The sequence below is a fragment of the Taudactylus pleione genome, unplaced genomic scaffold (assembly GCF_031769625.1).
Source record: "Taudactylus pleione unplaced genomic scaffold, aTauple2 ptg000454l, whole genome shotgun sequence".
Lineage (NCBI taxonomy): Eukaryota > Metazoa > Chordata > Amphibia > Anura > Myobatrachidae > Taudactylus > Taudactylus pleione.
Genome location: NW_028284856.1, coordinates 12,324,088 through 12,345,000, shown reverse-complemented (window position 1 = coordinate 12,345,000; position 20,913 = coordinate 12,324,088). Strand labels below are relative to the sequence as shown.

The 20,913-nt window shown below is 49.2% G+C and overlaps 1 protein-coding gene across 2 annotated transcripts in view; it reads right to left on the bottom strand.

The window, feature by feature from the left end:
* TNKS (tankyrase) overlaps nucleotides 1-20,913 on the bottom strand; it is a 252,832-nt gene that overhangs the window by 59,819 nt on the left and 172,100 nt on the right. The window lies entirely within an intron of this gene.

Genomic DNA, 20,913 nt, shown 5'->3' with positions numbered 1-20,913 from the left:
TTTCGGAAAAGAGATACTTTTCTCATGCAGCCCCGGGCACCCCGCACAGCTGATTGCACCTCGAGGACAACAAATCCCCTCTGTCAGGTCTGCCCGGCTGTCATAGAGACGCTGCTGCCGCTGGTCTGCCGGTGATAGCTGCTGCCCCCTGCATCCTGTGTCCCTGCTCCTCACAGACACCTTCCGGGCTCGGACTGTCCCCTGGCAGTGGGTCAGGCCGGCTCCCCCCGCTGCTCACTCGATCCAAAGTGCCACCCGCATCCTCTGTCCCCAGCATCCCGCTGACACCTCCACCCCCCTTTGCCCGGCTGTCATATGCATGTTGCAGGATGGGGGCTGGGTACTGCGGGCAGGAGCTGTGCAGAGGGGGCTGCAGACTCTGGCCCCTGAGCTGGGGGCAGAGGGGAGACAGCGGAAAGGGATCTGAAAAGATCCCTTTCCCACAAAATCTGCAGTGTAAAAGCCAGCTTGTGATGCCTATCCCCCGGGCTCCATTTCACAGCTGACTGCCGTTCTTACCCCCCGACAACTGACGGCTGCCTCCCCTGTCCCACCGGCTACCCGCATAGCTGACGGCTGCTTTCCCCCCCCACACAGAGCTAACGACTGGCTCTCCCGTTCCCCCGACTACCCGCTTGGTCGACGGCTGCCTCTCCCGTCCCCTTCCCCCGGCTACTCGCTTGACAGAAGGCTGTCTCCCCCGCGCGATTGTCTGATGCCTCTTCCACCCCGCGCTACCCGCAAGTCTGACTGACGCCTCAAGCTGCCTTCCACCCGGGCTCCCTGCACAGTGATTTTGCTGGCCGTCTGCTCTGGGTTTGCAAGGGCAATGTGCAGCAGTCATCGGGTCAGGATCTGTCCCCCCCCCAGTGGCCCCGCAAGCAGGGGTGTATCTAAGGATCCAAGCGCCCCTGGCAATGTAATGGCCTGGCATCCCCCCCCCCCCCCTATGCAGTAACCCTCCAGTAGCAATCCCCCTATGCTGCATTGCCCCCATTAGTAGCCCCCCTATACAGTGCCCCCAGTAGTAGTCCCCCCTATACAGTGCCCCCAGTAGTAGTCCCCCCTATACAGTGCCACCAGTAGTGGCCACCCCCCTAAATTACCCCCAGTAGTGACCACCCGCCTAAATTACCCCCAGCAGTGGCCACCCCTATACAGTGCCCCCAGTAGTGGCCACCCCTATACAGAAACCCCAGTAGCAGGTACCCCCCCCCCATAAAGTGCCCCAGTAGCGGCTACCCCCTATACAGTGCCCCCAGTAGTGGCCACCCCTATACAGAAACCCCAATAGCAGGTACCCCCCCATAAAGTGCCCCAGTAGCGGCCACCCCCTATTTCAGTGCCCGCAGTAGTGGCCAACCCTATAGAGTGCCCCCAGTAGTGGCAACCCATATACAGAGCCCCCAGTAGCAGGCACCCCCCCCCCAATAAAGTGCCCCCAGTAGCGGCCACCCCCTATTTCAGTGCCCGCAGTAGTGGCCAACCCTATAGAGTGCCCCCAGTAGTGGCAACCCATATACAGAGCCCCCAGTAGCAGGCACCCCCCCTCCAATAAAGTGCCCCCAGTAGCGGCCACCCCTTATATCAGTGCCCCCAGTAGTGGCCACCCCTAGACAGTGCCCCCAGTAGTGGCCACCCCCTAAATTGCCCCCAGTAGTGGCCTCCTCTATAGAGTGCCCCCAGTAGTGGCCACCCCTATACAGAGCCCCCTGTAGCGGGCACCCCCCCATAAATTGCCCCCAGTAGCGGCCACCCCCTATTTCAGTGCCCCCCCTACACACCACACATACACAAAGAAAAAAAAAAAAAAAAAAAACTTACCTGATCCTCGCTCCTGACGCTACCGCCGCTGTCCGCTCAGTCCCGCCCGCTCTTCTCCTGCATGGGAGAGACATCATACGTAATAGCGTCTCTCCCATCACATGCTGCAGTGGGAGCCGGAAGACAGAGCTCATTAGTGAGCTCCAGCCGGCTCCCTCTGCGGTCGGTTGATGCAGCAGCAAATGAGAGTGTCTGACTCTCATTAGCTGGCTGCTATTACAAACACACAGCTGCCGCTGGCGGCTACGTGTTTGTAAACTGTGTAGGGCAGACCGCTCTCACTGTGGTCTGCCCTACACTTGTGGGGCTGAGGGACTTATCCACCCCTTGGCTACTGGTGGCACTGCCGGGTGGCGCCCCCCCTGTGGTCGGCGCCCCTGGCGAGTGCCATCCTGGCCAATGGGTAGATACGCCCCTGCCCGCAAGCTCCGATGTCCTCGGTTCACCCCTCCACCGCCGCGCCATAAACTTTATTCCTACGGTAAGTGAGCGGGTCTGCTCCATGCACTTTATTACCGGCGCTAAAGTGTATAGTATGGAGAGGTATGGAGAGGTGTAGGCAACAGAAAGAGATCTGAAAAGATCCCTTTCCAGCAGCAGCTTGTGTACACTATCGTGGGCTGTACGCCACCTGAGTGGCGTGTATAGTATCACCATCAAATTCCGCAAATACACAATTTTCGGAATTTGATGAATAGTCTAATTTCATTCTGGGGAATGGTGAAATTAACGGAGACTGATTTAACAAGGAGATATTAGTCATATCTCCTGCGTTAAGTCTTTTGATGAATACTAGTGATACATAAATATGGAAAATAATAGCTTAAAAATTAAAATTTTGGTTTGATGAATAGGCCCCTGTATACCTTATCTTTCTGAATCAAATGTATGCATGCTTGTTTGGCTTAATACAAACTCAACAGCACTGCACAATCCGTATTATACATCCTGCGGACTATGAAGTGGCGGTTCAGATATGTTCCTGCCAATTTAGAGAATTCAATTATACTAAATGTACAAATCCCTTTACAAATGAAACTGTCTAGTGTGAGAGCTGCAATATCATTTATGCTACACTACATACACAAAGCTGGATTTCCTGCCTATGCCCTAGAAATCAACAGCTATTTATAAGGAGTGGTACTTCAGAGTATACATAGACTACAGATGCCAAAAATATGTTAGCTCTAGAATAATTTGAGGGACATTTGATTTCATAACTGCCAGTACATCAGCTTCAGTTTAATATAGAACAGCATTCCTACAATCATGGCAAGTGGTACGTTTGATTATGATTACATTGTATAGCAAAACTTAGATGGTCACAGGTTATAGTTTTATTTTCCAAAAACATTCTCATTATAGCAAAAAGGCATGCATAGAACATCTCCAAGTTCATTTCATTAATTGCAAAGAAAAAACATAACTGGATATTTAATGGTCAAATTATTTTTAGTAAAAGTAATGTGATCCCATATTTGTTTAGTTTAGAAAATCCAGAATAATTACAATACAGTAAGCATAAACAGAAGACAGTTTTGTTACTTTTCCAATACGGTCCACCATAACCACCTGACTACAAGATAGTTATAGCAGTTTCCAAATTCTGCTGTGCCTGTAACCTGAGATCCTGGGCATCACCGGTAAGCAATAGAGCTTCTGGAGAGGTCATACTTGCCTACCGGAATATTCTCTTGCACATTAAAGGCATCATGCAATGGTGAAATTTCTAGGTATATGTTTGCAAATTTGTACAAGAAAGTATTCTGCAATTAATATTTGCAACAATGTTTGTAATACATAGGGATTTGCTCATGGCACTTGGATATATTGGGTGTAAAATGCTTCTGTCAAAAGTTTGCCTATTAGTTCTACAAAATGTTTTTCTATAGAACATCAAATATGGTTCTACATGTGATAATCTGATAAAATACACCTACAGATGTGTCCTCATGCACCTAGCCACAAGATCTGCGCCAAGCGGTGTAGCATAGACACCTTTTCTTTAAATATGGGTCCTATTCAAACCGTAAACGCAGCAAAACACCACTCAATCTGTACCAGAGACACCAGGCTGCATTTTTAACCACACAGGAATTAGTTTTAAATATGCACAAAGTCGCAGATGAAGCACAATGGAACTTGGTGTGAAAAAAAAGCTGCAGTCGCTGCATCGTATACAGATCCAGACTCATTCACTCACAAATGTCGTATATAAAATTAATCAGCGCAGTCTCTTTAAGGGGTTTTGTCACATCACGTTTCAACTAAGGCACATTTTAAGACAAAAAAGACACGCACAGAACATGGCGTGCCGAGAAGTGCTGCTTGGTAGAACTGCGGCAATAGCATATGAGGACACAGCTGTACATAGAACACTTTCAAAACTAGCCAGCTATTTTTGGAATAGCTCTGTACTGTACTTCAGTGATGCTAAATATATGGAATAAAGGCATTGATCTGAGCTCTTTGGTTGTCGTGGTAACCACTAACTCAGCATCAAGACAGTTTCAGAAAATTTCACAAGGAGCGTTTACTCTTCTATAACAAACTGGAACATCTTAGAATTAGTAGCAGACACCAACTGTAATTATGGTTCTCTCATCACAGCATGAACCTTTGCTCTTATTTATATATTTACAAAAAGATCTAGTTTTAAATAAAAAGACAATCTGGTATTGTTAGCTATACTGATGCCAATCACTGAATCAGTTTTCGCACAAACAGATCATTTAAAGCCAGTTTTCAAATCATCTGCAGCCCGGCTCGATTAATTCAGTGGATAGCAACAGTAGAGTTATTAGATGCCTGAACTACAAGCACAATATGGGTGAGGAGTATCAGCACAGGCTGGAAGAGAGGTGGAGTGGCAAAGTGGTGGAGGGAAGCAGTGGTTTGAGAGAGAGCACCGAGAAGTGGGGTCTTGGAACTTAAAAATGAGATCTAACAATAGGAGCCATGTGAACTACTACAATCTGCATGAGGACTGCCAGTAGGATGAATAGTGGCACCGCTCATATGTTGTTCACTAAAGTGACTGAATTGAATGTCCAAACTGTGATGAGCCGAATACAGCTGACTGTTGAACACACCACAAAAAGTCGGTAAACAAATAAAAGCAAGTACACCCGAGAAAGCTACGCAGCAGGCTAGGCCTTCCCCGTCATGGTCGCACCTGATGTGACCAGTGAGAAGCACCCCCTGGGAGGCTGCAGGAAAGTTACTCTTCCAGCAGCCCCAGAGGGACCTTTTGGCCCCCACTGCACCTATGGCTCCTTCCTCAGTGTGTGCCAATTACTGCTGGTTGCAGCAATTAACTAAATTTTATAGACCTGTTTTTTTGCACAAAGCGGTAATACAATGGTTGTAAAACACCACATAACATAGAGGGGAGGGGTTTGGGCAAGTGAAAAAGGTTTTGCATTTCTATTTCGGTCGAAGAAAATATATAATGTCAGTGCGCAAATTCAAGAAATAGTAATCCCAAAGACACCCGTATGTATTTCAATTGCACAGAAAATGGAAATCTGTTTAGTAGATATAGCCACAGAATGTCCCATACACATATCACAGCACTGGCCACCGTAGTATTGTAGCCCCACGTCTTCCCCGTGATTATCCAAATCCAGTTGGGAGATATCTAAAAAAAAAACAGAGGAAAGCAGGTGCGCCACATCGTGCATCAAACAAGATAAAATTTATTGGCAAATAAAAACAAGCAGAGCTTGGTGGCTTGGTGATCTGTCTTTTTGTGGTCAGTGCTCCGATGAAGAGGTCCCGGAGACGTTCGGGACACCAGCCGGGAGCACCATTCCTCTACTTCTGCTGTTATACTTCGTGGTGATTAACAGCTTGTTCTGGTATGCACGCTCTGCTTGTTTTTATTTGCCAATACATACTATCTTGGTGTGGCGCCCCCGCATTCCTCTGTTTTATTTCTATTTCTGTACTCAAATTTGCTATGCCCATTTTTATTCAAAAAGTTTTTGACGGTTTGTTAAATTATATCCCATTAGCTCTCATTACCAGGACCCTTCTAGCCTCGGTCTCATATATGAGCTTCCTTTAATGAACCTTATATGTACTAGTTCTGTTTTTATGGGATATTGATATTTTGTAATTCTGACTTTCCAGAGCTGCAGACTTTTATGGGGCCTTACAAACAAATGATCATTATGAAGGGAATAGTTTGATTCCCAGGACCTTTTATTAAATTAGGTTGCGACACATTTTGAGACAAGTGGAGTGTGACCTCTAGATCTAAATTCATAGTGGTGGGAAGACTTTTTTTTGAGTGTTAAGCTGGGTACAGACTAAACGACGTGTGTACCCCACAGTGATGCGACCCCCATGCCAACGGGCCGACATATCGGGTGGTCCATATACATAGGGCGATCTGGTGCCCGACTGCCCAATATGCCGGACCCTGCCGCATAGTGCGGCATGGGATCATCGGCCGCATCGCCTGATTTGACTACATGTACAAAAGTTCAGACATCGCTCGCAGACATATTGCATTGGCTATGCTGCACTGCCGATCGACAGATATGTCTGCAGACATATCTGTCCATCTGCAGGTGTGTACGGGCGGACTGCAGACCACCCGTACACATGCAAACACTATCCATGAATCAACATATCCAGCACTGCACATCAGGATGATGCATTAAGAACAGAGATATGCAACACCACCAAAATATAGGTGTATTCACACTTTTCATCAACATCCAGTAGCCTTCAATGAGCTATCTTCAAGAATTTCTGAATAAAAAAAATGCAGACTTGGGCAAGAATTCCAAGTATTTTACGCAATAAGGTTTGAATGGGTCTTCTACACTGAGGATACCATTGACCACACTTTCCACAAAGGCAAACACACAGCTTTTGGTCTTACCATACTACAAGGATTTATCATAGTCCATTTAATACATCACCAATTTGCCAGCTAAAGCTTAACCCACTGGTCATCGTCAACAGCCCACACTTTACCATCCACTTCTATGTACTTCAGCAGCTACATTATCTTCTTGCAATTATAAACCCTCTACCAAAAGTTTAGAAACTTCATGCATACTGTATGATTCAGCTCATCTCCTACAGTATCGCATTTCATGCAAATACCAACAGTTTTGCAAGCTAAATAACATCCAAGGTAAACAATGTAAAGTACTCTCTGCTGCTTTATAATGTTGACCTTGAGAAAGGTTCAAACTGTGGACTAAAATAATATTAGTATAAGCAAATCATATATACTTGCAATGATATCTGTTATTACTCAATGCTGATATAAATACAATATTATAGCAAGGGACTATTTTAGTGCACTTATCAGCACTAGTAGATCCTCTACAGCAGTGATTCCCAACCTCGGTCCTCAAGGCACACCAAAAGTCCTGGTTTTAGTGATACCCATGCTTGAGCCCAGATGGGTAAATCAAAGTTACTGAGGCACTAATTAAGTCACCGGTACTCAAGTATAGCTATCCTTAAAACCTGGACTGTTCGTGTGCCTTGAGGACCGTGGTTGGGAACCCCTGCTCTACAGCCTGCCTGCTGTGGTTAGCCTACTTATGCAGATCGTCGTTTCATCTGATTAATAATAATTCAAACTGTATATATATATGGCTTAAATACAGCATTACTTATTTCACCAATCTTGGAGTGCCGCAGCTCTTTTGTTCTATTAAATATACATATATATATATATATATATATATATATATACACACACACATATATATACATATATATACATATATATATATATATACACACACATATATATACATACATACATACACACGTACAAGTGCCAGTCAAAAGTTTGGACACCTTCTCATTCAATGCTTTTTGTTTATTTAAATTATTTTCAACATAGTAGATTAATACTGAAGACTCCAAAAACTATGAAAGTACACATATGGAATTATGTTGTAAACAAAAAAAAGTGTTAAACAAATCAAAATATGTTTTATATGTTAGATTCCTCAAAGTAGCCCCTTTTTGCTTGGATGACAGCTTTGCACACTCTTGGCATTCTCTCAATCAGCTTTATGAGGTAATCTCCCTAACCTTCCCTCGGGGTGCGCCTAACCCTAAGTCCCCCCCGGGAACCCTACACATAACTCTGCCCCCCCCCCCCGGAGCTGTCCGCGCTCGACATCCCTTCGATCGGGATGCCAGGCGCCGGTCTCCCGGCGTAGGTTAGTTAACCCTCACCGGGATTCTGTAGTCTAGATGCCGGCGGTCAGCATTGTGACCGCCGGCATCAAAAACACATCCCGTGTGTATGCATTATTTGTGACTCTGAAGTTCCTAATTAGAAGTGACATACTGTTTTCCGTCTATTATGCTACGTTTCATGTAATTATAAACTCCTTATTAAATGTACATTTTATTATTGGTTGCGCAATATATATATTTTTTAATTGATTAAAGTAGTTTTAATTGTACATTAACTAATATTCTGTGTGATTTATTAAATCTGTCATCATTTACCTACATAAAGTTTTCCAAAATCATTATGTTATTTTTACTACACTCATTTCTGTATATTCAGGTGCTGTGTTATATTATTTCTAAAATTGATTTTCTTTTATAAAGTTTGACAGGGAGCTTTTGACTTGTTACAATTAAAATTATACATTTCAGTATTATAACATTTTACAGTAAGTTCAAAGTTTGTTTCTTTAAGGAGAGGTGAAATCAAAAACATGCTACAGTAAGCAAAAGAGGCACTTGTTAATACTTTAACACTTATTTATAACAGCGCGAATGCACTAGTTATACAGTAAATAACATACTATTCCCACTATACTGTAGGTATTTGTAGTGATTTTAAATCAACAAGTATTGTGACACCAGCAGGCACTGTATTTTTGTTGTACTCCAAATGTATGCCATTTACACATTAACTGCATTCAATGCTCTATAATTTTTCCTTTAACTCAGCAAACTCCGATGAATACGCTCAGCTAGTCACACAATGCGGTAGTATAATCACATGTATAAAAAGGCATGGAAATGCAAATAGATTTAAAAATAAAATAATCATTCACTTGTCTTTAAAGGTATACCGACCGCCAGCTTCCCGACTGTGCGATCCCGACGTCTATCATTATCCCTACGTCGGGAGCCCAACACCTGGCATACCGAATGAAGGTAAGCCAGGCGGCGGGTGCGGACAGCTGGGGGATGAAGGCTCCTCCAGGGAGGGTTAGGCTGCATTGGGGATTAGGTTCAGGCGACCCCAGGAGGGGTTAGGGATAGACACTAGCTGGGGGGGGAGGTTAGGATTAGGCACCCCTGTGCGAGGGGTAGGCGGGGGGGGGGGTAGGTATAATTAGATTACTTACCCATCGGGATCTTCACTGGTGCCGGTCTATCATTCATACCGATTCCGTTTTTAAAAACTATAAATACTTCAGTAGGGAATGTAAAGTGAATAGCAGTCAGTAACCAGGTTATAAGAACAATTGGGGCAGTGGCCTGGTCATAAAAACTGCAAATAGTCTCAGGACTTCCCAAATTAAATTTATTATGATTGGCTAACAGAAATCTGTGCTCGGGAAGATGTTATTTGTGATGATCATCATTGAGTATGAAGGATGTTGTGTTCATTAACTCCTTCACTGCCAAGCCTATTTTGGCTTTTTGTGGGCATAAATATCAGTATCAATGCAGTAACCACATAAATTATATATTTTTTTTCCCCCAAAAGACTTTGAACTTACTGTAAATCGCACACAGTTTCTCAGTTCTCCTCATTAAACCAATTTATCCAAAACGACCAGAAAAAGTTATTTTTTTTATTGAAATTGCAAGAAAGTGAACTAAAAAATTTTTTTTCCCCCTTAACTTTGCTGTTCTGGATTTGCATTAATCCACCCTTCCAAAACAGCAAAACTCAATATTGTACATATGTAGATATTCATCATAATCCCTGCACTTGAAAATAATGAGAGTTATGGTAAGAACTTACCTTTGTTAACTCTCTTCCTTCGAAGTCCATAGGGTCCACAGGGAGACCTTGGGGGGTGTAGGTGATGGGAACCAATCCGGGCACCATGCAGTTAAAGCTTTCAGCTCCCAGGATGCACTGGGTCCACTCTCCCTATACCCCTCCCCCGAGGCACCTCAGTTGGTAAAAAGCCAAAGGCAGGAGGAGGAGAAGAGAGAAGGAAGACTGGAACACTCAAGAATTACACTCACAGAGAAAGAGATGGGAAACCGGTGACCAGTACGATAGCCCATATGAAGCCAGGTGAGTCAGGGTGGGTGCCCTGTGGACCCTACAGACTTCAAAGAAAGTTAACAAAGGTAAGTTCTAACCATAACTTATTTTCTTCTTCAGGGTCCATAGGCTCCACAGGGAGACCTTCAGGATGTCCCAAAGTAGTCCTTTTAAGGGTGGGGCCACTCCTGCGCTGAGAATAGAATACGGCGCTCAAAGGATGCAGCCCGAGAGACGAAGTTATCAAATGCACAGAACCTTAGAAAGGTCTGGACATAAGACCATGTGGCTGCCTTACAAAGCTGAACAGCCGAGGCGCCACGGCGAGCTATCCACGTGGGACCCACAGACCAAATAGAATGAGCCTGAACAGAAGTTGGAACAGGCAAGCCTGCCTGTAAGCTTCTGAGATAGTCCGACAAAGCCATCTAGCCAATGTTTGTTTATTGGCTGGCCATCCCTTCTTGTGAAATCCATAGCGTATAAACAAGGAGTCTGATTTCCGAAGAGAATTGGTATGGTCCACATAAATCCTGAGGGCGCGGACCACATCCAATGAGGCCTCACCTGCCGAGAGGTCTGGTGCTAGAAAGGCCGGTACTATATTTTCCTGATCAATATGGAAACTAGAAACAACCTTAGGAAGGAACTCAGGGAGAGTACGAAGCACTGCCCTGTACTGGTGAAATATCAGAAAAGGAGGATGACAGGAGAGCGCTCCCAATTCTGACACCCTCCTGGCAGATGCAATAGCCAGAAGAAAAAGAGTCTTAGCTGTTTACCACTTAAGTTCCACTGAATCTAGTGGTTCAAATGTAGGACCCTGGAGGGCCAGAAGAACTACTACTGCCAATCCCAAGGAGCTACTGGGGGGACAAAAGGGGGTTTGAATCCGGAGGAAACCCTGGAGGAAGGTGTGGATATCCGGAAGCGGAGCAATTCTACGTTGGAACCACACTGACAGTGCAGAGACATGCACTTTCAAAGAGGCCAGGCGTAGGCAGAGGGCCAATCCAGTTGAAGGAATGCCAGTATTCTGGAAATTCTAATCACCTGAGGGTCATAAAGCTCTTGTACGACACCACTGGAAGTATGTATGCCACACTCTGTGGTAGATCCTGGCAGAAGCAAGCTTGCGCGCTCTAAGCATCGTGTCAAATGCCGAGCTAGAGAATCCCTTGGACCTTAGGAGGGATGACACAAGAGCCACGCCGCAAGACAGACGGATCCAGGTCCGGGTAAAGGTAAGGACCCTGACACAACAGGTCCGGACGTTGAGGCAGCAGAAATGGATTGTCGATGGAGAGATTCCGAAGATCTGAATACCAACGACGTCTGGGCCAAGCTGGAGCCACCAGCAGGACAGTGCCTCAGTCTTGCTTGAACTTCCAAAGAACCAAAGGAAGCAGGGAGGCTGGAGGAAATAGGTACGCAAACCGGAAGGTCCATTTCACTGACATAGCATTCACCAGGCTTGCTTGGCATCTCTTGTCCTGGACCCGTACACTGGTAAATTGTGATTGTGTTGGGAGGCCATGAGATCCACCACTGGGAGACCCCATTTGTCCACTAGGAGTTGAAACACCTCTTGGTGAAGAGACCATTCCCCTGGATGCACGCAGTGACGGCTGAGGAAATCTGCTTCCCAATTGGGAATGAACACTGCAGAAATGGCTGGGAGATGAGATTCTATCCATGTCAGAATGCGTGACACTTCTGTCATTGCTGCCCGACTTCGAGTGCCTCCTTGATGGTTGAAGTAAACCACTGTGGTGGCGTTGTCAGACTGAACCTGCACGGGCTTTCCGTGAAGAATGTGCTTTGCCATCATGAGGGCCCTGTACACAGCCCGAAGTTAAAAATATGTTGATGGGCAGGGATGCCTCTACCATTGTCCACCGGCCCTGAAAGGAGTGTGGACTGGTCACTGTGCCCCATCCCCGAAGACTGGCATCCGTTGTTTGGAGTATCCAGTCCGTTATCCAAAAGGGGCGACTCGTGGTTAGATGAGACGTCAATAGCCACCAAGACAGATAGGCGCACTTCCGGAGAGAGCACCATCGTCTGAGCCCTGATCCGGTGGAGTAATCTGTTCCACCTGGAAAGGATCAGCCCCTGCAGGAGCCTGGAATGGAACTGAGCATATTCCACCATGTCGAATGTGAACACCATGGATCCCAGAACCTGCATCGCCGAGTGGACCGACACCCGGTGATTGCGGAGACATCTGCGTACTTGCAGCTGCAGCGTGGAGATCTTTTCTGGAGTTAGAAAGATTCTCTGCTGGCGAGAATCCAGAAAGGCTCCCAAATGAACCATGCTCTGCAAGAGAATTAGGGAGGAATTTTCCAATTGATTAACCACCCGTGCGCTTGTATACAACTGTCAGTTGAAGGTGGTGGTGAAGCACTTCTGGGGAACTTGCCAAAAAGAGGAGATCGTCCAGATATGGCAGGAGCCGGATACCCTGACTCCGCAGGTGGGCTGCCATGACAGCCATAATTTTGGTAAATACCCTTGGAGCCATGGATAGGCCAAAGGACAGCGCCCGAAACTGGAAGTGTCGTTGCATTATAGCAAACCGCAGAAAATGCTGGTGAGAAAGCGTTATGGGAACACGTAGGTATGCATCCTGAATGTCCAGTGATACCATGTAATCCCCAGGTTCCATAGCCAGTATAATGGATCGTAAGGTTTCCATCCTGAACCTGGACACCCTCGGGAACTTGTTCAGAGATTTGAGGTTGAGCATAGGCCGAGAAGACCCATTTGGTTACTGAACCAGAAAGAGAGTAGAATAAAAAACAGTCCCTCGTTGAGATAGCGGAACTGGCACAGTTACCCCTGCCTGCAGCAAGGACTGTATGGAATTCTGGATCTGAAGGAGGGCCTGTGCAAAAAAACTGGTGGGGAGGCCTTCGAAGGAATGAGAGGGCGTACCCCTGAGAGACCACTTCTCTTACCCAAGCATCCTTGGTGGTTTGACACCAGCATCGGGCGAACTGAAGTAGTCGGCCTCCCACTTTGGGGTCCCCCAGAGGGAGGCCAGGCCCGTCAGGCGGCGGGTTTATCCTCCGGTTTGGAGGCCGGACGTCTTGTGCCCCAGGCCTGTTTCTTAGGCTTGGCAGTCTTCTTGGCAGTGGACTGCCTAGGCAAGGACTGCCCTTTGGATTTTCCTTAGGGACAAAATGACCAAAAGGAGGAGCTTCGAGACTTTGCAGGAGCAGATGCTGAGGGCAGATTTGGATTTGGCCAACGTGTCAACAATATTGTCCAGGTCTGGACCAAACAAAATCTCCCCATTATAGGGTAAGGCCTCCAGGCCTTTCTTAGAATCGGCATCCGCACTCCAATAGCATAGCCACAGGGAACGGCAAGCAGACACGGCCGACCAATGATACCTGATTCTCTGGAACTTCCGAGTACTCAAGTGTATCAGCCCAACTCTCTATAGCCTTAGCTACCCAGGAGATAGCCATGGACAGGCGGGCAACAGCTCCTGAAAGAGTATATAGACTTTAGGCAAGTTTTCACCTTCCTATACATAGGATCCTTCAAGGAAGAAGAGGAAGGCATAGGTAATTAACCGTGTAACGTGTGAATCCACTGCAGAGGGCGATTCACATTTTTTACAATAAGTCTCAGGAAATGGGTAACATGAGGTCGATACCTCTTACCAATCGATTGCTAGCATATCCACCAGCTGATCTGACAGAGGGAGACACTGCCGAAGTCACCTTCAACTGTTTAAACAGGGGGTGTTTGGATTTAGGGTCTGGTTCGTCATTCTCTATAACCAATACGGATCTGACTGCAAGCACCAAGGCAGGAATAGTAATCCTTGACTTAGGCTCCGCCTCTTGACAAGGGGAGTCGGGGTTAGAGGCATCAGCCACCTCTCCGTCATCAGATGACATCTCAGATTCTGAGAGCTGTGTGGATTGAGATTACAACACAGGACGTACAGGTTTCTCACGCTGCAACATGGTCTGAATGGCCGTAGCCGGACTCTGCACTGAGGTAGAGAAAACATCCACCCATGATGGAGGTTCACCCTGTAATAATCCCACTGTGGGAATGACCGCCTGCTGCGGTACTGGAGGGGTCTGCATAATCAGTGGTAGTTCCTGCGAGGGAGGGACGGGCTGCTGTGGTACCCCCACAGGAGGAACAACAGCCGGGACCCCCAGGCGGTCCACAATGGAGGCCAGCATCTGAGAAAATATGAGATATGGTAAGAACTTACCCTTGTTATCTCTATTTCTACGAAGTCCATAGGGTTCCACAGGATACCTTGGGGTATAGGTGTAACGTCAGTCGCAGGGCACTAAAGAGTTAAGCTTTCAGCCTCCCAGGATGCACTAGGTCCCCCTCCTATACCCCGCCCCCGGACCAAGGCACCTCAGTTAGTTACCAAGCCATAGGCCGGAGGAGGAGAAGGAAGAGAGAGAACTAAGATCTGGACACATACAAGAATCACATTCTCACCAGAGGGAGACGGAAAACCGGTGACCAGAGCAAAGCCCATCTGCAGCACAGGTGCGACAGGGCGGGAGTCCTGTGGAACCCTATGGACTTCGTAGAAATAGAGATAACAAGGGTAAGTTCTTACCATATCTCATATTTTCTACTTCAGGGTCCATAGGGTCCACAGGATACCTTGGGGATGTCCCAAAGCAGTATCCTTTAAGGGTGGGGACGCTCCTGTGCAGAAAGGAGAATCCGCCGCCCGAAGGAAGCATCCTGAGAGGCGAAGGTGTCAAACCTGTAATACCTCACGAAGGTATGGACAGAAGACCACGTAGCAGCCTTGCAGATCTGAACTGCCGAGGCACCACGTCGAGCTGCCCACGAAGGACCCACAGACCTAGTGGAATGAGCCTTCAGAGAAGGAGGGACCGGTAGGCCTTCATGAAGATAAGCTTCAGAAATAGCCATACGGATCCAGGCTGCCAAAGTTTGCTTTGAAGCAGGCCAACCCTTTTTACGGAAGCCATAGAGGACAAACAAAGCGTCCGACTTCCTAAACGAAGAAGTGCGGTCAACATAAGTCCTTAAGGCCCGCACAACATCCAAAGAGGCCTCACCTACGGAAAGACCCGGTGAGTTAAAGGCCGGAACAACTATTTCCTCGTTAACATGAAACTGGGAAACAACTTTGGGAAGAAACTCGGGCCGAGTGCGGAGCACTGCCCTGTTCCCATGAAAAACCAAGAAAGGGGGTCTACAAGAAAGAGCCCCTAACTCAGAAACACGTCTGGCCGAAGCAATGGCCAGAAGGAAAACAGTCTTAGCTGTTAGCCATTTAATATCCACTGAGCCCAGTGGTTCAAACGGCGGTCCTTGGAGAGCCCTCAGGACCACAGCCAAATCCCAAGGCGCCACAGGTGGAACAAAGGGCGGCTGAATACGGAGAACACCTTGCATAAAGTTGCGCACATCCGGGATTGTAGCAATCCTACGGTGAAACCAGATAGATAGGGCCGAAACCTGTACCTTCAAAGAAGCAAGGCGAAGCCCATGATCTAGTCCCGCTTGCAGGAAGGCGAGAATCCGAGACAGACGAAACTCCCGCGGTGCATAACCTCTCGGTCAACACCACTGGAAGAACGTATGCCACACGCGATGGTATATCCTTGCGGAAGACGGTTTCCGAGCTCGTAACATGGTACTCACCACAGAGCTGGAAAACCCCCGGGACCTCAGCATGGCCGTCTCAACAGCCACGCCGTCAAAGACAGCAGAGTCAGGTCCGGGTGAAGGCAAGGACCCTGAGACAGAAGGTCCGGTCATAGCGGCAACCGCAGAGGACTGTCCACGGACAGACCCTGAAGGTCTGAGAACCAGTGCCGTCTGGGCCACGCGGGAGCTATCAACAGGAGCGTCCCTCCTTCCTGTTTGAATTTCCGTATTACCCGTGGAAGAAGGGAGACCGGAGGGAACAGGTATGCGAACCGGAACGTCCACCGGACGGACAGAGCATCCACCAGAGACGCCCCTTCGTCTCTTGTGCGAGACCCGTACACCGGCAACTTGTTGTTGTGCCGGGACGCCATGAGGTCGATTTCTGGAAGACCCCACCTGTCCACCAGTAGTTGAAAAACGTCCGGGTGCAGGGACCATTCCCCTGGATGAACGTCCTGGCGACTTAGAAAGTCCGCCTCCCAATTTAGCACTCCCGGGATGAAGACCGCTGATATGGCCGGAAGATTGCGCTCCGCCCAAACCAGGATCCGAGAGACCTCTACGAGAGCCGCCCGACTGCGAGTTCCTCCTTGCCTGTTTATGTAGGCCACGGTGGTAGCGTTGTCCGACTGGACCTGCACCGGGTGACCCTGGAGAAACCGCTGTGCCTGCAGGAGAGCATTGAAGACCGCACGGAGTTCCAAGATATTTATTGGAAGCTCCGCTTCTGTCGGCGTCCACCTGCCCTGGAACAAGTGTGGACCCGAAACTGCTCCCCAGCCCCGAAGACTGGCGTCCGTTGTCAACAGGACCCAATTTGGAACCCAGAACGGACGTCCCTTGTTGAGGTGGGTCGTCTTTAACCACCACGCAAAGGACAGGCGAACCTCCGGGGTGAGCACAATCGTCTGGAATTTCAGAGACTGAGGCAGCCCGTTCCACTTGGACAGGATCAGGTGCTGCAGAGGTCTGGAGTGAACTGGGCGTATTCCACCATGTCGAACACCGACACCATGGAGCCCAGTAACCTCATCGCCGAGTGTAAGGACACCCGGCGGCTGTGCAGACAACTGCGCACCCTTGACTGTAAAGCAGAGATCTTGTCCTCCGTCACGAAGATCCTTTGCTGTCCCGAGTCCAATAAGGCTCCAAGATGCAGAATCCTCCGAGACGGGATTAGAGTGGACTTCTGCCAGTTGATTAGCCAGCCGTGCCGTTGCAGCAGTACAATGGTCAAGTCCAAGTGGTGTAACAGGAGCTCTGGAGATCCTGCCACCAATAACAGGTCGTCCAAGTACGGCAACATGCGGACTCCTTGCAGCCGCAGAGAAGCCGCCATGACCGCCATCACCTTGGTGAAAACACGTGGTGCTGTCGCCAGGCCAAAAGGTAACGCCCGAAACTGGAAGTGGTCGCTGCGGATTGCAAACCGAAGGAACTCTTGATGGCGCAAAAGAATAGGGACATGCAGGTAAGCGTCCTGTATGTCCAATGACACCATGTAGTCCCCAGGTTCCAGCGCCAGAATGATGGACCGTAGGGTCTCCATCCGAAACTTCGGGACCCGCAAAGACTTGTTGAGTGCTTTGAGGTTGAGAATCGGACGATATGACCCATTGGGTTTCTGTACCAAAAATAGATTTGAATAGAAACCCTGGCCCCTCTGGGAGAATGGAACAGGCACTATAACTCCAGCCTGGAGCATAGTGTGCAATACCTTCCGCAGCTCTGTAGCCTTGTTCCGGTCTGATGGTAGACCCGTGGTGAAGAATCGAGCCGGGGGTCTGTGCCGGAAGGAGAGGGCGTACCCGTGGGAGACCACCTCCAGAACCCAAGTGTCTGTCGTAGTGAACGACCAACACCGGGAGAACTGCAGCAGGCGGCCTCCCACCCTGGGATCCCCCAAAGGGAGGCCCGGACCGTCAGGCCGCAGGCTTGTCATCTGGCTTGGGGGCCGGACGTCTGGTACTCCATGCCTGTTTCCGGGGCTTGACCGATTTCTTAGGGCCAGCCTGTCGAGGAAACGACTGTGGTTTGGGCCTGCCCTGGGCCCTAGATGACTGAAAGGACGATGGTCCAGAACCAGAAGGAGCAGCGACCGACGGGAGACAAGCAGATTTGGCTGCCGCCAGCGTGGCCACAATCTTATCCAGGTCCGGACCGAAGAGAACTTCTCCGGTAAACGGCAACGCTTCCAGACCTTTCTTGGAATCTGCGTCCGCCTTCCAGGATCGCAGCCACAAGGTGCGACGAGCAGCTACCGCTGCTGAAGAAATTCTAGACACCAGAGTACTAATGTCTAGAGCCGCCTCGTTGATGTAGGTGGCCGAATCACGGAGATTGCCAATCAACTCCGCCTGGTCGGCCGGACAGTCGGATTCAAAAGAAGCCTCTAATGAATCCGCCCAGCGCTCCATCGCTCTGGCAACCCAGCAAATGGCCATAGCCGGCCGTGCTGCCCCCCCTGCAAGGGAATAAGCGGACTTCAGGCAGATTTCTACCTTGCGGTCCGTAGCATCCTTAAGGGAGGACATGGATGGCATCGGCAATGTGGCACTACGGACAAGACGGGTCACGTGAGAATCCACCTGTGGAGGGGATTCCCACTTAGCAAAATAATTATCCGCGAACGGATAAGCCACCGCCAGGCGTCTCTGCGGCTGGTATCTTTTGCCAGGTTGTTTCCACGCCTCCTCTAAATGGTCCACCAACTGACCCGAAAGAGGAAAGACTGTGGCATCGCCCTTCACATCTTTGAAAAAGGCATACTTAGATTAAGCCGCTGGGGGAACTTCGTCCTCAATCACCAAGGCTGTGCGGACCGCCCGAATAAGTCCAGGAATATATACTTTGGACTTAGCATCAGCGTCCTTAGTATGGAGAGGTTCCTGATCGTAAGGATCCAGAATCTCCCCATCATCAGACGTCCCTTCGTCATCCTCATAAGGAGCGGACAGAGACGCCACCGGCCTTTTATGAGGCCGCATCACAGACTCCCCTTGCAACACATCCGACAAGTGCTGTACAGAACTCGTCAGGGAGTTAACCCACGCTGGCTCCTGAGAACCCGGGAGCGGGGAAATAGGGAGACTGTGGGGTACCACCAATTGTCGTGGGAACCCCTGCATGGGTGACGACACCACAGACTGCTGGGACAAACCCATCGGAGTAAAACGGTGCTGTAACCGTAATAGGCCGCGCCATGGACAAACACTGCCGGCAAAGGCCCTCCGCGCTACCCTCCCCCTCCGCTAACGGTACTTTCACGTGGTACACTGTAGCCGGAGGGGAAAATCACTTTCAGACATGATGGCACCACGTATGTGACCTCTCTCACCAATTAAGTATTAAATAGGCGAGAGACCACCCTGCAGCACCGCACTGCAAGGGCTTTAGCAGAAAGAACAGGGACAGTAATAAAGCTGACAGTTTTGAGAAGATAAAGTTACAGGCAGCAGCGCTAGCACAGTCACATACAATGCAGAGAAATAACAATTCCTGCACTAACAGCGCTGATCACTCAACTACACAGACACAGGGCCTGGTAGGACACAGCGCTGCATACACAGACCTGAGCCACAGCGGAGGAGAGGTATACGGGGGGACCCAGACCACGATGCTTCCTTCCAGGCTTCCAGCAGCGTTCACCATGTGTGTGCAGCGGGGGAGGCGCCGGCTGTGAGACAGGGAAGGCGCGCTCCCCTGGCATGCATTTAACCCCTGGGACGCCGCAGTGCTACCGCTCTGCTGCGGTCCGCTGTCCCAGGGGGTAGTGGAAAGCGCAGGTTCAGTACCTGGCTCCACGCTGCAGCCAGTCCCCAGGGAGCCCCCTGCCTGGGAACTTAGGACCATGTGACCAGCGGGGACCCACCGCGGGACCCCGCTGCTTACCTTTGTCCCCCTTGGATCCGGCCATGGTCCGGAACATCTGGGGTCACCGCTAGCTGTGACCCCAGATGCTCACCAGCATCCCCGGATCGGTACCGGCGTTCTGGTACCGGCGGGGGTGTAGGGAAGACAGCATGGACGTCAGGACTGACTGTCCATGCTGTACATCCAGATGTGCAGCCACAGCTGCACTGAAGAAAGCTTCAGGGGCTCTTCTAGCCCCCACTCCGACAGGTGCACCCGACGCCGGCCGGGCACCAAACTAAACTGAGGTGCCTTGGCCCGGGGGCGAGGTATAGGAGGGGGACCTAGTGCATCCTGGGAGGCTGAAAGCTTAACTCTTTGGTGCCCTGCGACTGACGTCACACCTATACCCCAAGGTATCCTGTGGATACCCTATGGACCCTGAAGTAGAAAAAACCATCCAAGGGGGCTCCTGTACTGATGTCGGAGGGTTCGAGGCACATGGCGGGTTATAACACCTCACACATAACCCATCCCGAACCACATCCTCCTCACTGAAAATAGCAGTACATAATCTGCAAGATTGCGGCATAGGTACAGTAATGTACTCATTACCCTTGTCAGACATGTCTGCAGGGTAAATGACACACAATATAGCACTGTGTACAAAGCAACCACGAGTATGTATAAATACAACAGGGAGCAATATACTGGTCCTGTCTTATGCTTAGATAAGCGAATGAGAGAAAGAGTATAGCCATAAACTGATAGAAAAAAAGAGACACAGACAGGCAGCGCTAGCACAAGTCACATACAATGCAGGAAAGATGCTGCAAAACGGCACTATACTCAACTACACAGACGCAGTGTCTGGTAGGCTATAGTGCTACATACGCTGACCCTGGGGAGAGGTATGCAGGGGGACCGGACCACGCATTGTCCTGGGAGAACTGCGACTGCACCATGGAGAAAATGGCCGCCGGAGAACTCAGAGGAAGCGTGTCCAAAGGAGGAGAGCAGTTCAGGGAAGCCAGACCGCAGCAGAAAGGCACGCTGAGCTGAGGAGCCGCTTAAACAGGGAAGCCATCTCCCCTGGCCGATTAACCCCTGGGACGCTGGTTTCCCGCACCAAATTGTCCCTGGTGGTCCAGTGGAACACGATGGCTGGAGCCTGTGTCCACACTCAGCTCGGGGGCGTGGTATCGGGAGTGTGGACCCAGTACATCCTGGGAGCTGAAAGCTTTAACTGCGTGGTGCCCGGATTGGTTCCCATCACCTACATGCCTCCCCCCAAGGTCTCTATGGACCGTGAAGAAGAA